The 15,265-nt window shown below is 39.5% G+C and overlaps 1 protein-coding gene across 6 annotated transcripts in view; it reads left to right on the top strand.

The window, feature by feature from the left end:
• Positions 1-15,265, top strand: part of GRIA4 (glutamate ionotropic receptor AMPA type subunit 4) — a 217,097-nt gene that overhangs the window by 126,223 nt on the left and 75,609 nt on the right. The gene's annotated exons all lie outside the window — the stretch shown is intronic.

Below are 15,265 nucleotides of genomic sequence, written 5' to 3'. Positions count from 1 at the left end.
GACTGGCTTGCACTGGGTATTGCCTATACCAGTGTGCAAAGTGAATATCAAATTCACTGCTGCTCTGATGTGGCAAATCTATCTCTATATAGTATTTACATGTAAGCTAGTTCTTAAATTACGAAAAAAAAATGAATAAATTCTGCTTTGAAAGAAAAATTTTGCCAAATGACAGGAAAATAACTTACAGTTAACTATCTGCATCTCTTATGATCCCACATATTGCACTGCTGTGGTGCAAGTTCACTGCTCAGTGCCTCCTGCTGCTGCAGGAATTGCAGGGAATGAATGCCATCTGCTGGTGCTGGACCTTCTGCCACCATTCTGCTTCTCTTGGTTAATGCATTAGAGAATTTTGAAGATTTTGTTGCAAAACCATTCATGATGCATCTGCCTCTGAAGTCACTGAAAAATTAAATGTCATTTTTGATACAGAAATTCATAAAATAGTACTCAATGTCATATATACATCAATTTTGCTTTCACTGGCAATGAAATGTGACTATACTGAAGGTAAAGACAGAAACTGAGAATTAATAGTGTGGCTGATATAACAAGGACTTTTTCTATGACTGTTGCCAAGAAAAAGACAATGCCGTATTGCTACAGATACTCATATCCTTCTTTATTCTAAATGCCATTATGTTTTAACACACATTTTCTACAGCTTATAATGAAATCCTCCCCCAGTTCAGCCTACATTAAACAGAACACCCATGTGAGGGTCTTCTAAATTACATTCAGAAAAACATTTTCTCCCTCACTTCCGTGTGTGCACCTGATGTTACCTGATTTCTTTAGCATGGCATGCAAATGTGACATAGAAAAAGTATGTTCTGCTACCACAAGTCTTCAAGTACACCCACCATCCTGCGTAGGTGTTCCTACTGACTATCCACTCCGTTTCAAAGGAAAATTAAGTCACCAAATACATGTTTGGATCTCACTGATCTCACGTGTACATTTTATTTTCATCCAGGAGCTGCTACTTATTTTCCTTCTAGATCGGCAGCCAGTCGATTGACTGCATAGTCAGTTCATACAGGTCTGGATTTTGCATGCCTAAAATAGGTAGCTAATGCAGGCATGCTAAGAAATAAAAATGGAGTGCGTGGCCACAACAGGTTGAATCAGACATGGTGAGGTTGTCTCACACCTCTACAGGACAAGCCTTAAAGCTAATTGAGCTGTTTTTGCATTAACTGCGCAGGGAGAGTTGAGGGTAGGAGCTAACACCTTACATGCAGCATACTTGTATCACTTTTAGGAAGTGATTTATCTGGCTACTCTCTAATTTTGGGTGGGATAAATTTTACCTAGGAAATTAGCTTTTTTTGTACTTCCGTTTTTGTTTATTTGCTCCTAAGTGTAAAAGCTTTGCCCTAAATCTATGCTAGTGAAGGGAAGAAACTGGCTTGTGGGCTTACAGATTTTTTTCTTCTCTCAGTAGTCACCTTCTATACATATATAACATATACGTGTCTATTTTTGCATGACCTAATTAAATTGGAAGTCATGTATCCTGTGAATTCCCTTCTTCCCCCATATGCCTGGAGGTTGTCTCCATCCCTCTAAAAGACTGTCACTGTGAAAGCAGGAATGGCATTACAGCCAGGATAAAGAAAGTATGCAGAAGACCTGCAGCTTTACCCTATGAAGGTCCTGGTCTTCCTAGACAGGCTGACCTACAAATGATCTTGGGGTGCTGGTTTGGGGTTCCAATATGACCCTCAAAGATCAAATGCTGCTTTGAAGATGGGCAGTCAGAAGCAGTCTCAGATCCAAAACATTTATTTGTCAAAAGATAGGAATGAAGAAATTAGCAAAAAGAAATTAGCCCAATGTAGAAAATGCAAAACAACAACCATTTTCAAATATCAGCCATTGACTTTTTCCCTTTGCTTGAGGGCTTTAATAACCTGTAGCAGACAGGTAAGGTGGCTTCACAGCTTCATAGATGGACTGAAAGTTGGCATGTTCTTCCCTGTATACACCGAGGAATTGATTAAGCTTCAGTGAGTCTAATTAACTCAACTTCTTTCCTGCCTAGTTCTCCTGTAATTGAGAGCTTAAGTTGTGACTATACTGTAATACTTTGCAATGTACAAGTAAATGTTCTGCAGAACATTTAGGAAAAGTAATTAAATCTCAGTAATGAGACCATAACTCAAAGTGCTTTGCCCTTAAATCTACGCAAATGAAGGGAGGGAAGCTGGCTTGTGGGTTTGTGGGTTTCTCCTCAACTGACTGCCCGTGTACATACACATTCACACTTTTCATGACTGTGTATCTCAAGCAACGAAGACTGGAGGCTTTTTCACTGGCTGTGTTGTAGAAGTGAGCTAATGTGTTCCTCCCCTGCCCATGCCTGCTGCCCACTTATCTGACCTGGTGTTTTCTGCTCGCTGCCCTCTTCACTTTCCAGCAGAGAAAAACAGCACCTTGCTGTTTCCTCACTTCTTGTACAACTTTATTGTCACCATTTCCCATTTCCTTTTTCCCCCCTATATTTCTTAGTTTATTAGTTTTTCTCATTTATTTCTCCTCTCCATGTACATTGTTGTGTGTGTAGAAACCACCCCCCACACTCTATAGCTGGGACTTGTCTTCACAGAAAAGTTCTCTCCTGGAACCCAGTGATGTATCTGAATTCCAGACTCCCCCCATGCACAATCCAGGATGTGCATTTTTTTATCATGAGATCTTCCCTTTAGGTTTTATTTATCTGTGATATTTTAGGCAGGGCCAAATCTGTATTGTTTTTTATGGTGAAATACAGAGAAATGGGGTTTGATTTTCAGATTTCCATTCTAGAAAGGGACAGTAGGGCTGCCATTGTGTTAAAGCCAGAAGATGGATTCAGCCTACACTCAAGGGTTTGTATCTGGTTTGATTGGATTGCCCCCTCTTGTCTGCATCTCAGCAAAGGTTTCAGATCTTACCTCTCAAGGATATGCCAAGACTGAGATGGTTTTCTTAATAAAGCTGTGCTCCTCTTCTTTGGTCATGTTCACCCACACAAGACTGACTTGGAGGTATTTGGGAATTATTGGAAACATTTTGCTTGGTTTTGGTGTTAGTGCCTGTTGGCCTGGCTCAGCTCAAAGCCCTGTTTAAACGTAGCACTGAAGCAGGACATCAGTTTCTGCACACATGAAAGAGTTGTTGCCCCTGTGATCAGTAAGAGAGACAGTGTCTTCAGCCTGAGTCAGCAGATCTCCACCTACACTTAATAATCTGCTATAACTTAAGCCTACCAAGATAATTTTAGCTCCTTTTCATCCTTTATTCTCATGATGGTGAAAGAACTCCTTACCTTCTTAACAGCTTAAAACAACCATAACCAGGAAAACCTTTTTGTTACCTGGAAGTGAAACTCATCCTTTACAGTCTGGCAGACCTTACCATCCTTCATCCCAGACTCTGAAAGACACCACACATATTGCCAGAAGTGTTTTGTTTACTTGCCCTCTTTAAGTGATGTACATGATTTGCCTTTGGGAAGGGGAAGCAGGCCTGCACCATTTTATTGACCAGTGTAGTCCTGGTGTGTGGCTGGGGTGGTGTGGCTCTAGGCTTGGACTGCTCCCTCCCCGTGGCCTCTCAGGGCAGCCTTGGCAGTGCTGGTGCTTGGGGCAGCCCCACAATCTGTCACACGAGGGGATTCAGTGCTTGATGTGACCACTGCTGCTTGCCTGCAGAAGTAACCCAAAACCAGTGTGTTTCACTGCTCAGCAGGAGCCCCCAGAGCGGTCAAAATAAGATGGAAAGTGTCTCTGTCCATGGCAGGGGGGTTGGAACTTGATAGTTTTAAGGTCCCTTCCAATTCAAGCCATTCTAGGGTTCTGTGATCTTACAAAGATCTATTCCATGTCAGCTTTCCACACAGCTTTCAGAAAGCATGTTTCCATTTTGGAGAAAGCACATCTGCACTTAATGGTTATAGAACACTTTCTATGCTTAACAAAATGCATTCTAGAACCCGGTAAGTGATCTCACTAAATCTGATTCCAAGTTTATTTACCCAGCCTTTTGTTTCATCTGTTCATACACAGCCATAAAAACAATGTGCAACAAGTTTTTGGTTCAAAACATAAACCAGGATAGCCCTTTATTTGTGTTGCATAAGTGACTAAAGACAGAGGCAAAGCCCTGTTTCCCTACAGGCATGAAATTAGGGATTTTTTATTTTTTTTTTTTACCATTACCTTTGCAGATTACAAAAAGGGAGCTAAAACAAAGACACAGAAGGATAAAACCATATCTCCACAGTTTTATGTAACAGCCATAGCTTATATAGCAGAATGCATTTCTAGTGATTCATTTTCTGTCAAGGACCGTTGTGTCCTTGTTTACCAACATCCCTTTTTTCATGGCACTTTCAGCAGGTGGTCTTTTAAAAGCACAAAAATATTCTGTTTGAATGAAAGGATGAAAGTCAGTGAAAGGGATGGAAAATTCTTTGCTTCTGTGTCTCCTCTTTGCAAGCTGTGTTTCTAAAGTGCTCCCATGAATTTAATACAAAGAACTTTCTGCTTAAGATGAAATGAATGCCTGAAGCCCATTGTAAAATGATTTCCAGTTCCTTCCAACTAATCCACTAACACTGGCAGCAAGCTGTACAGCGTCTGAGCAGTCCAGGCCAAAGGAGTCATTTGCCACATACGGCACAGCAAGAAACACACAACTGTTCATTGAGAGTTTTGTTTCTTTTCTTCCTCCCTCTTTTCATTTCATTTTTCTTCCTGCTTTTTAAAAATAGTGTCTCTGTTTTTTGCTCATTCAGTGAAAATCAGAAGTCAAGGCAGACTAGGGCTGAAGGGTATATCTGCTGAAATTAGAAAATTATTACTTGAAACTTATATGTATTTACAGAATTTCTATCTGAAATGCAGAATCCATGTTCCAAAATAAATATGCCAACAAAAAAAAAATAAAAAAGTGGGTTTATTTATTACTGAGAAAGCTCAAACAAAATTAATGCCTCACACCTATTTAAGTTGAAGTTATGAAACCCCAAGTCAGGCTTCCAAGTCCAACAAAATAATGATTTTTTTAATTTATATTTTTCCCACAGAATTTTATCCCTATTAGTACTTACTTATTGCTTAATTTTTATAAGTACAATCTGAAACAATCCAGAAACTACATACAACAGATGGGAGTGGTGTTCAAAAATACTAAAACAAGTGATATCCCCCTGGTTTTTTGTGGGCTTTGTTTTTCTCCAAATCCACCTCTCCACAAGCACCATAAAATTTTTCATCCCAGAGGTGTCCTGAGCAAGAAAGAAAAGGCAATTCCTATGGCTAAGCAAGAGATGTGTGGAAGGTGTCAGTACCCATGTGCAAGCCGTGTGCTGTCAGACAGGAGGTGTAGTGTCCAGGTGCTTCCTGTCCTTTTGGTGGCTAAAAAAGATGGGTCTCTGTTCTCCACCCAACAGCCAGTATTAATAAGAACTGTACAGACTTAATGCCTTAGATGTCTTAGAAAGTGTCTTAAAGATATTGTCTTCCTTTCAAATATAGCTGAAATTGCCACATGTTAGGAAATATTTTACTGGAAAATCAATAAACAGACCCAGAGATAGCTCAGTAGCAGAAAAGTGATTTCCTTAGGAAAGATGATAAAAATATATAGCTAAAAACACACGTTTAAGGAAATGTCATGGTGCTCTCCTAGGTTGTACTTGCATTCAATTAGTTGGGATACTTTACCTTCAGTAAATACACATCATAGATTTCTTCCATTATTTCTTTGCTGCTTTTCAAGCAATGCTGAAGTGTAATAAAACAATGAGGTCAGATTTGAAGACTATCACAGAAAATAATTTTGAAGATTTCAGTGAAAACATATTATATTTGTTCAGCCACTGTATTTTCTCTTTTTACTTCTTCAGAGACTAATAGCTCTTATTACTGGAGAAGCATACTGTCATTTGCTCAGCCATAGCTGATCTCACAGCTATTTCTTATAGTTTGTTCAGTGCTCAGAAATGTGTTCAGGTATACAATGCAGTCAATACTCCAAACACATTTGATAATTACACTGAAAAGTGTAAGCTAGGAGTCATTTAGATCATGAGGAATAGTGTTATTAACTATAAATACTTTAGCCCCTTTTTTCTGGTCTTTCAATATTTTTTAATTTTTTTCTGATAATCTATACCAAAAGGACATTTAAAATGACGTAAAGAAGCTTTCAAAAGCATGAAGTGCTGAAATTAGAAGTTAGGTTTGTTCCCCTGTCCCATTTTCTGACCAAATTCCTATTGTCAGCACATATTAAGCATTGCAGAGCAAATAAGATACCAGAAGAAAGGGAAGACTGGCCACTTGGAGCAGTGGGATTCATTGTCAGAGAGATTTTGGAGCTGGTTTTGAAATTCAAACCGTGAAGTATTGGCATGAAAAGTTCTATTTCACAAACTAAGTAAGAGAATAATTGGGGTTGAAAGTCACCTCTGAAGAACTCTCCTGCTGCTCAAGGGGGCAGCCTTAGATCAGGTTACTCATTCAGCCAAATTTTGAATGCTTCTAAGGATGGAGATCCCATAACACTTATTTCCTGTTTCACTACTTGACTACCTCATAGAAAAAAAAATAAATTCCTCATATCTATCTGGAATTTCTTGTGTTGCAACCTATGTCACTTGCCTTTTGTCCTATTGTTGTACACCTCAAGGGAGAGTCAGGTACCCTCTTCCCCACACCATCCCACTGGGTGTTTATTGATATTGCTAAGATCTGCCTGAGCTATTTGTTCTCCAGGCTGCTCCAGTCACAGTCCTCTCAGTGTCTCCTCATATGACAGATGCTTCAATACCCTTTGTGGTGTTTCTCTGGACCTGTTTCAGTATGTCTATGTCTCTTTTGTACGGGGGAGCCCAGCAGTGGGCCCATTGCAGATGTGCCTCAGCAGAGCTGAGCAGAGGGGTGGGATCACCTCCCTCGACCTGATGGCAGTGCAGTCCAAGAGGCTGTTGGCTTTCTCTGCCGTGAGAGACCAGCCCATGGAAAACTCAAACCAGAAGCCCAGGGGCTTTCTGGCAAGGCCTCTTCCTATCCAGTGTGTTCCCAGCCTGTCCTGCTGTGCTTGGTGTCCTGCTTGTGCTTTCGTGGCCGGGAGGCCACGAAATAAGACACAGGTGTACACAGCCGAGCTCCTTTGATTCACAGTACTCTTTTTACACACCTATAGGCAGCTCTTGAGATAGAAATACCTGAGTGAATGAACTGTGTATTATCTTGTATTGAATCTTGCAAACCCATAATGTGCTTGCATCAGAAACAGCCAGAAGGAACTGGGATGATCAGATCAACCTCTGTGCTACGCTGTGTGACTGCATCTAAAAAGTCCATCATGAACCCAGGCAGGTGCTTCTCCAGCATTTTGCTTCCTCATTTTCTGCTACTAAGTAGTCTGCTACTTCTTCCTTATTTCCAATAGCCCTCTCAGGCAGATTTTTACCAGAAATACTATTTAATTTTGCCTCCATAATGACCTTCATGAGAAGCTCTGAAAAGCAAGCTGAAAACACAAGCTAACTGTAATTGCATTTGCCTAGGACCTTTGTTTACTTCTTTCTGAAAGAGAATATTGCTACTCGTAATTTCTGTTTTCTAGAGCTTTTCATATGCAATAACATGACAGTGTTTGTTTCTATATTTATACATATGTCCATAAACACATCCACATGATGAGGACTATATTCAGAAAATAAACGTTTCTTCTTTTTGTATGAATGGCAATGGATTTCCTTTCTCCTTCTGTCTGTAGCAGCTCCATCCTCTCCCACAGCCTCCATCTGACAAAGCTGAAACCTCAGCATTCTGTATGTTCAAAGCCTTCCAATGCCCACTGTGAACAGCATTTTCTTCTGAATTTTACATAGTGAATCAGTTTTTCTGTCAGAGATCATCAGTCTAGCTCCTGGTGTACCAAACAGGCTGATTCCAGAGGGTTTTTTCCTGCACCCTGCTCTCCCCAGCCCATAAGAATTAAATAGAATGTTTTCCAGTAGACGAGCACTTTCCTCAGCTCTGTATGTGCTCTGTATCATCCAGATCAAGCCTCATTGCTCATCCAGGGCTTATTTGCCTTTAAACACAGAGGTGAAAACTGCTATGGAGCATCTGGCACAGATTTAATGTTTCAATGTACAGGGCTGAACTGATAAATAATGAAAAGAATTACATTGTCCTCTGTAATATTTAAATTTACACATGGACGTAAAGTTGCCACGAAGTACTAGTATCATTAATCTTGTAAAAACTGCAAGCCAATAAACTCTAATTAATAACAGCTAACAATTGTTGCTAACAACTATAATAGGGCAGTAGCTGCCCAGTGTCTTGAATGCTGTTCACAGCTGTCTAACTAACTCAGTTGTTCAGGATGATGTTTGACATTGCTTATTCCTCAGCCTTAAAGAGCCTTGAGATATGTTGAAAGATACGAGAGATATGAGAAATATCATGTATGTGTTTGCACTGAAAACCAAATCTCTCTGATAGGCAAAATGGAGTGGGTTGTCACAGCAAGAATTAGTAGCAGTAGTAGAATTAGCAGTAGTAGTAGCAGTAGTAGTAATAGTTAGTATTACCATCAAAATGAAAGCAGATCCATGTGTGTGTGAAGAAAAGGACAGAAGCCAAGATATTCCCCTCCTTCTTAATCTCCTCTCATTTTGTCTCAGGAGTGCTAAATTTGAAAAAGTAATGTTTGACTGCTGAATTTCTCTAAATTGATCGAGTTGTCAATTTGGCTGGTTTTAAAAACATTTTTTTCTTGTCTTAGTCTCCAGTGTGTATACTAACTGAAGATATCACTTGGCATTTTTGCAAACCATATTTAGATTACTAGCATACTTAATTTAAGACAATAATAACTTAAAACATGATGCATTGCAATAAATTACAACATAATAAGGGAAGGCAGAAATTAGCCAGACACATGAGTTACACAGAGTACTAGCTCCAACATTCCTTTTTCCCCATTTTTCATGAGCACAGAGATGTGTTGGCACAAAGGATCACTAGCACAACGCAGATGAGTATTTATCAAGAGACAGCATGGCTTTTACGTGTAGTTTGGTGGCATAATGTAGATTTCTTCATCTCTTGTTTCCAAAACAGTATGGGCTGTCTGCAGTTTTCCCCTATGTCTATTAGGTTTCCATGAATAAAATGCAGGTTTAGTTCTGCTCCCACAGAACCACAGGAGCAAATAATTAGCCAAAGAATTTGGTATGTGCACAGCACACAGTGGTGTAGGCTGGTAGCAGCATTGTTGGACTTCATACCACTTCAGGGACACAGCAGCAGCTGTCTTCGTATCTCAGTCCCAGAGGGAATAGAAGATTCATAAAGTGCCTTTTCTTCATCATTCTTTACTCTCCATGCTTTCTTCTCCCTAGAGGTCTATGGAGCTGCTTCTAAGCAACACTGTAATGTCAATGCAAACTGATAGTTCTTCTCCTGGAAGGAGACAGCCGCCAGCACTGCCACCAGCAGTTTCCTCACTCTGCAGAGCCAGGAGGGGCTCTGCATGGGCTCCTTTCTGTGAAGCAGCTGGGATTTTGCACACAGTCCCACACTGCACAGTAATAAGAATGCATTTTGTTACTGCAGCACACAACTGATGAGGTTTGGACATGAGAAATAAGTTATTTCAGTTACTGAAAGGGCAAATAGGCAATAGGAGACAAAGGGTGAATGTTCATGATTCAAAGGATTTGTGAAGTGACCTTCATCTTACACCCTTCATCCCTTTCCTCACTTCCTTTTTCCTTACAAGCCTGCATATCCTACTTCGGATAGGAGTAGGCTTTGAATGCAAACAACTTTAGCATGAGAAGGAAGCAACTAGCCATGCTCAAGGCACTGGTTAATGACCTTTGAGCCACCTCTCCAGGTTTTCTTCCCCAGAAACTTCCTGCACTGCACATGGCTCTCTGCTTTGCCAGCTGGCAGTAAACACGGGGTCTGTGTGGGAAGCAGTGTTCTCTGCCCAGCCGTGTGGGGACAGGTGTGCACACCCCTGTTCCAGCTCAGCACCTGCCTTCACAAGAGAGACAGAGCCACGTCTGATTTGTTTTCTGCCTTCCTTAGCATCCTCTCTAGTGGCTGTGCACCCTTCCCTCAATAAGAATGCCCTTTTCTGAGCACTAGTTGTTAAAATTAGGCTTGTTTCTCAATTGCTTTTTTTATGGCTTTGTGGAAGATTTATCCTGGCTTCAGATATTGTATAAAATCCCACTTCAGATGTGGTTTATATCTTCACCATTTCTGCTGCAATATTTCAGGTCAGGTCTCAATCTTCTGTCTTTAACAAGTCTCCTCTCTTTTTATATTGCATTAGACAGGCTTCATTTTATTGCAGGTGTTCTTTTTCTTAAGGCAGTGGATTGTGACACAATAGCAAAGAGGAAAACCTTTGTTAAAGTCCAATTGGCAATGCACAGCTATCACCCTTTGAAGAGATTTAACTGAAAATAAGTCCTTTTCACTTCAGCTGTACTGACCTCCATCTTCTGTAAATCATAACGAGGGACATTTCATGCTACAGAAGTTTAGCATTATTTTAAAATGAGTTATGTGCAATATCCATTTCACAGTAGTAGAGAACAGAGGATGACTTGGGGCCAGATTCTCTGTTCAGATGCTGATGCAAGTGCACAAATGGTTTTATCAAAGTTAGTGACCTTGCCACACACAGGAAAAAAAAAAGAAAATAATCAAAGCAGACACTGGTAGCCCTTCTTTCCAATAGTAGAACAGTTTCTGAATTTCCTAGACCAGGCTATTGTTCAGCTAAATTGAAAGAACAGTATTGTATGGTAAAGTTACAGAGTTGTGTCAAAAACCTGAGTTGGATCCCACTGGCCTTGCTTTTACCAAACTTTAAAGTCAATGTAATTCTAGTCACTTTTTATTACCATTGGAATTCTGAAGTCAAAATAAGGCATTTTCATCATTGTTATAGTAGATTAGCAACTAAAAATTCTCACAATGCACTGTACTTTTTAGTTTCTTGTATGTATATGCATTTTATAATGTGATTAGATCCTAATGCTGTTTTGGGTTTTTTTGAAGTTCACCTTTCTGCAGATGCTAACATAAGCAATAATATTTGGAGAAAAAAAAACCCAACCAAATGAAATTGTGTTAGATTCTGAAATAAATTTGATAGCCTAATGGCCTTAATATCTCACTTTTTTTTTTTTTGTTTTGTTCTGTTTCATTTACAGAAAATGAGATATTAGTGTGACTACAGCGTAGTATATGGAATGACTGTTGTCTTCCCTGTTAATTGCAATTTGGGATATTTTCTTACTTGTTCTTCTTAATACTCATGATTATTTAATAATTTCTTCAATTTTACAAATAAAAGTAAAAAAAGTAAAAAAAAGTAAAAAAAAAATTCTAGTTACTAGTCACTTTGGTCATTGAACTAAAACCAGCAAATCAACATGCGAAAGCCACTGCAGCATCCTGATTACACCTGCTCTCAGCCTTCCCCGAAGAATCAAAGTCTACCATTCCCAACAGTTTCTTCCTAAAATCTCCCTGAGCAAGCTGAGGTCACCCTAAACTCCCACTGTGACAAAAGCCAGGTGCACCATGTCTGTGTGGTGTTTAAGAAGCCAGAGTGGGAGTACAGAGCAAAACCAGATGTTCAGAATGTGTAAGTGAGGAAGTACTGCCTAGCACATAAGCATTAGTGTGCCTAATGTGTAAATACTGCATACTGCCCCGGGTTGCTGGCACTAGGATAGTTTTGAATCAGAGCATCTTGAAGCAGTGAAGAGCACAATTTCACATACAGAGGGTTCTTCCTGACCTACCATGACCCTGACCTACTGTATCAGCAGTTTCCTTGCGTTTTGCTGCTTGTGTGGCTGGCACAGCCCAGCTTTGCTGCCTTAGCCCTGCTAGGTTTCACAGCTGGCCACAGTGGATGCTGTGTGCAGCTCCCCGACAGCGCCACGAAAGGTCCCTGGGACAGCGCTGCCCTCTCTTCCAGGACCTTGCTTTTGAAATGAAGGCAGTTCTCACTGCTCAGCCTTGGTTGAATCTGCAGCCTGCCTCACAAATGCTCAGAGCCTGTCTAAGAAGGTGCAGCCCACAGGAACACAGAGTATCTTAGCTGGAACATGCTTTTTTTTGCAATAAATCTCCTGGTTCCTGAGTTTCACATCAAGGTTAGGCTCAAAATACATGAACTGTTTTTTTGTTTGGATGATGCTAAACAAGGTGTCCCCTGAAGTGTTGTGTGAGTTCAATCTGGTGACCAGGCTAGAGGGAGTCCATTGTAAACCCCTGAAATCCTGGCTATGGGTGCCAGCTCCTTAGCACCAACACTTTTGCTGTACAGATCTTATCCCACCAGCTGCCCTGTTTGCTAATGTGGATGTTAGACAATGCCACTCTACCTTCCCTCTGTGATTGAACTTGACCTTCTGGTCTGAATTGAGGGGTGCACAATGAAGTACCTGGGTTTTTAAAGTGCCCCCTGACTTAATGAACTTCTGTAGGAAAGGCTTTCTGAGCACTCTCTCATCTGACAAAATCTCAGGCCTGTTTTGGGTTCTGGGTAATATCTACTGTTACATGAATGGAATGGTTGAGGTCTCCTCTCTCAAAACTTTAGCCACTCTTAACCAGTTAAAGCATAGAGAAGGAAAGTGAGAGACTTCACATTCCAGGCTGAGTAGCTGTCAAGTTCCTTCCCCTGTTACAAAGAGACTTAAGCTCATTGCCTCAATGTCTCTCAGGGCAGTGAAGCAAAAGGGGGTGGTTCAGGTACCAAGAAATCCTTTCCTATTTTGTAGATCAAAATCTGCAGCTCTGAGTATTTGAGAAAGAAAGGTGACTGCATGTATGTTTTGGATGTTCAAAACTATGACGTTCACAGAAAACTATTCTACTAAGCAGGCACTTTTTCCCTAAACTATAACCAATTCCTGGTTTTCAAAGTCTGTGTGATCAATAGCTGTAATACTTTCCAAATTAAAAAACAGAACTGTACCCAATCTTGGTTGAAAATAGAAACCATTACTTCTCTTTTCTGGCTACATAATCAACATTTTTAGGGTGAAATTAATCTCAGTTAACATTAGGGATATAAAATGTAGGTGTCTACATCAGAGCTAATCCCCATCAACTCTTTTTCTAGTCAATGCAGAAAAATGCACACTTCCAGGGCACAAGCTGTCTAATTAGTTTTATACATGTGCTTTAGAATAAACTGAATCATTTCCTCAAAGTGCCTGCTCTTTCCACTGACTATAAGGGAAGTTAAGACAGCTATGTGATACATAACTGTGTACTTGTGTCACTCACCCGATGAAACAAGCTTTGAGAGAATGCAATAAAAATGTCAAATTTCAGGTTTTTCGAAAATATTATGCATTATTCACATCAAATCCAGGAATTCTGCAGTAGTATCTACATGCTTTTCCTAGGAACAAGCAGCAATAAACAGATCTGAAATAAATCTCAAAAGGAGATTTGCCCAAGGTGAGGGTGATTAGATTAAGAACAGATCTGAGGAGAAAGATCTGGGAGGTGTTGGAACTAGATGATCTTTAAGATCTCTTCCAATTCAAACCCTTCTATAATTCTATGGTCTTAAATTATGTCAGTCCACTTAATAACTTTCAGGTTCTGATGAATTTTATAAATGTAAATTTTATTTAAATGTTGTAATTTAAAATTTTCAAATGTATTTAATTTTTTTTATTTTAAAAATGTAATTTATTTGAAATACATTTCAAATTGTAAACTTTTTTTTTAAGAAAAGTATTTTAAAATGTCGTGTTTTTACCCTATATCAGTTTCCATGTAACATGGAAACAGGGAGGCAAATATTTTCCTTACCATGCAGTGCTGAATGAGTATATAAGATATATAAGTTTTATTGGGATCAGGGATCATATTCCTTTTGAAGCCATTGACCCAGCCAGGACTTGAAACTTTTTACTATATGGAAAAATTAATTACTTGACAGTATCCTCCTTACATGTGTTGAGCTTGTAATGGGGAAAGTTGTGACTTCTCCCTCTCTGCCACCCCCAATAAAATGGTAGCAATGGTATTAAATCACTGATCTGGGAGTTTTATTAAGTCTAAAATTCATTTGTATGAAGGGTAACAGTGTGGTTATTGCTTTGTTGTTTAGTGTCTTCTGGGATTTTTTTAGGTTTATGTTTTGGTTTTAAAATACAAGAACTTTAGCTGTAGACTATTGTCCTGGTTTAAGGCAAATTTAGGGAGGAAATTTCCAAAGGGGTCCCTCTAGAAAGCAAACCAGTTCAGGAGACATAAACCTCCTTCAAGAGAAGTGGAAATAATTGTTTATTTAACAAGAAAAGTATTCACAAATATGAGAAAATGAATAATATTAAATAAAACCTCTTGCTGTTCTGTAGAGATGGCAGATTCAGAAAGTCCTTGTCATGGGGTGTTGCTCATCTCACTCAGTCTCTTATCAGTCCCTCCTGGGCTGGGAAATGCCACGTCCCAGTGGGGCACAGGTGTGAGCTCCCAGTGTTTTTTCAAACAATTTAAATTTAATTTTAAAACAAAATTAAAACAGTTTTGACCACATACTTGGATTCCTTGAATTACTTGAATCCCTTTGATTTTCCCATCCATTCTGCTGCAAAAGGAAATTGATTTACTGGAATGACAGAGTCCAGAATCAAGTATTTCCAAGTCTTAATCTAGATTTAGGTAATGAATTCCTGGATGTCTTTTCTTCAGCTTTTCTTCATCTGTAAAATGTGTTTTTATTTCACTTTTTACTGGCAAAAAGGGCTGCAAGTGATTGTGAGTATTTGTACTGCCTTTTGAACATGAGGTGTGATCCCTAAAGGCGGGAAGTTGTCAATTCTTCAGTCAGAGTCTAGAGCTAAGATTTCAAAGCAGGAAAGGAAGCAGATCCACAAGCTTCTTGTTACTTATTGAGTAATCTGCACTTTGTGGAAAACTTTTGCTTGTGTCTTATTTATTCATTTGGAGGGAAACTAAAATGCCTTCTGGAGAGGTGAAAAATTGAGCTGCATGCAGACTTTTTCTGAATGAGTGGTAGACTATCAAAAATAAGAATTCAAAGGACTATACTGTTAACTGCAAGCTGCATGTACTTCAGTTACTAGTTACTTGTTATTAGTACTGATTAGTTTCTCTAATAAAAGCAGCTTTAATCTGCAATGCATCTATCATCACTGTTTTCTGCTGAAAAAATATTACCTCATTTT

The sequence above is a fragment of the Pseudopodoces humilis genome, chromosome 2 (assembly GCF_049639895.1).
Source record: "Pseudopodoces humilis isolate 2021_Gansu_Grassland_sample_001 chromosome 2, ASM4963989v1, whole genome shotgun sequence".
Classification (NCBI taxonomy): Eukaryota; Metazoa; Chordata; class Aves; order Passeriformes; family Paridae; genus Pseudopodoces; species Pseudopodoces humilis.
The sequence above is the reverse complement of the archived record's forward strand: the minus strand, read 5'-3'. Positions and strand labels throughout refer to the sequence as shown.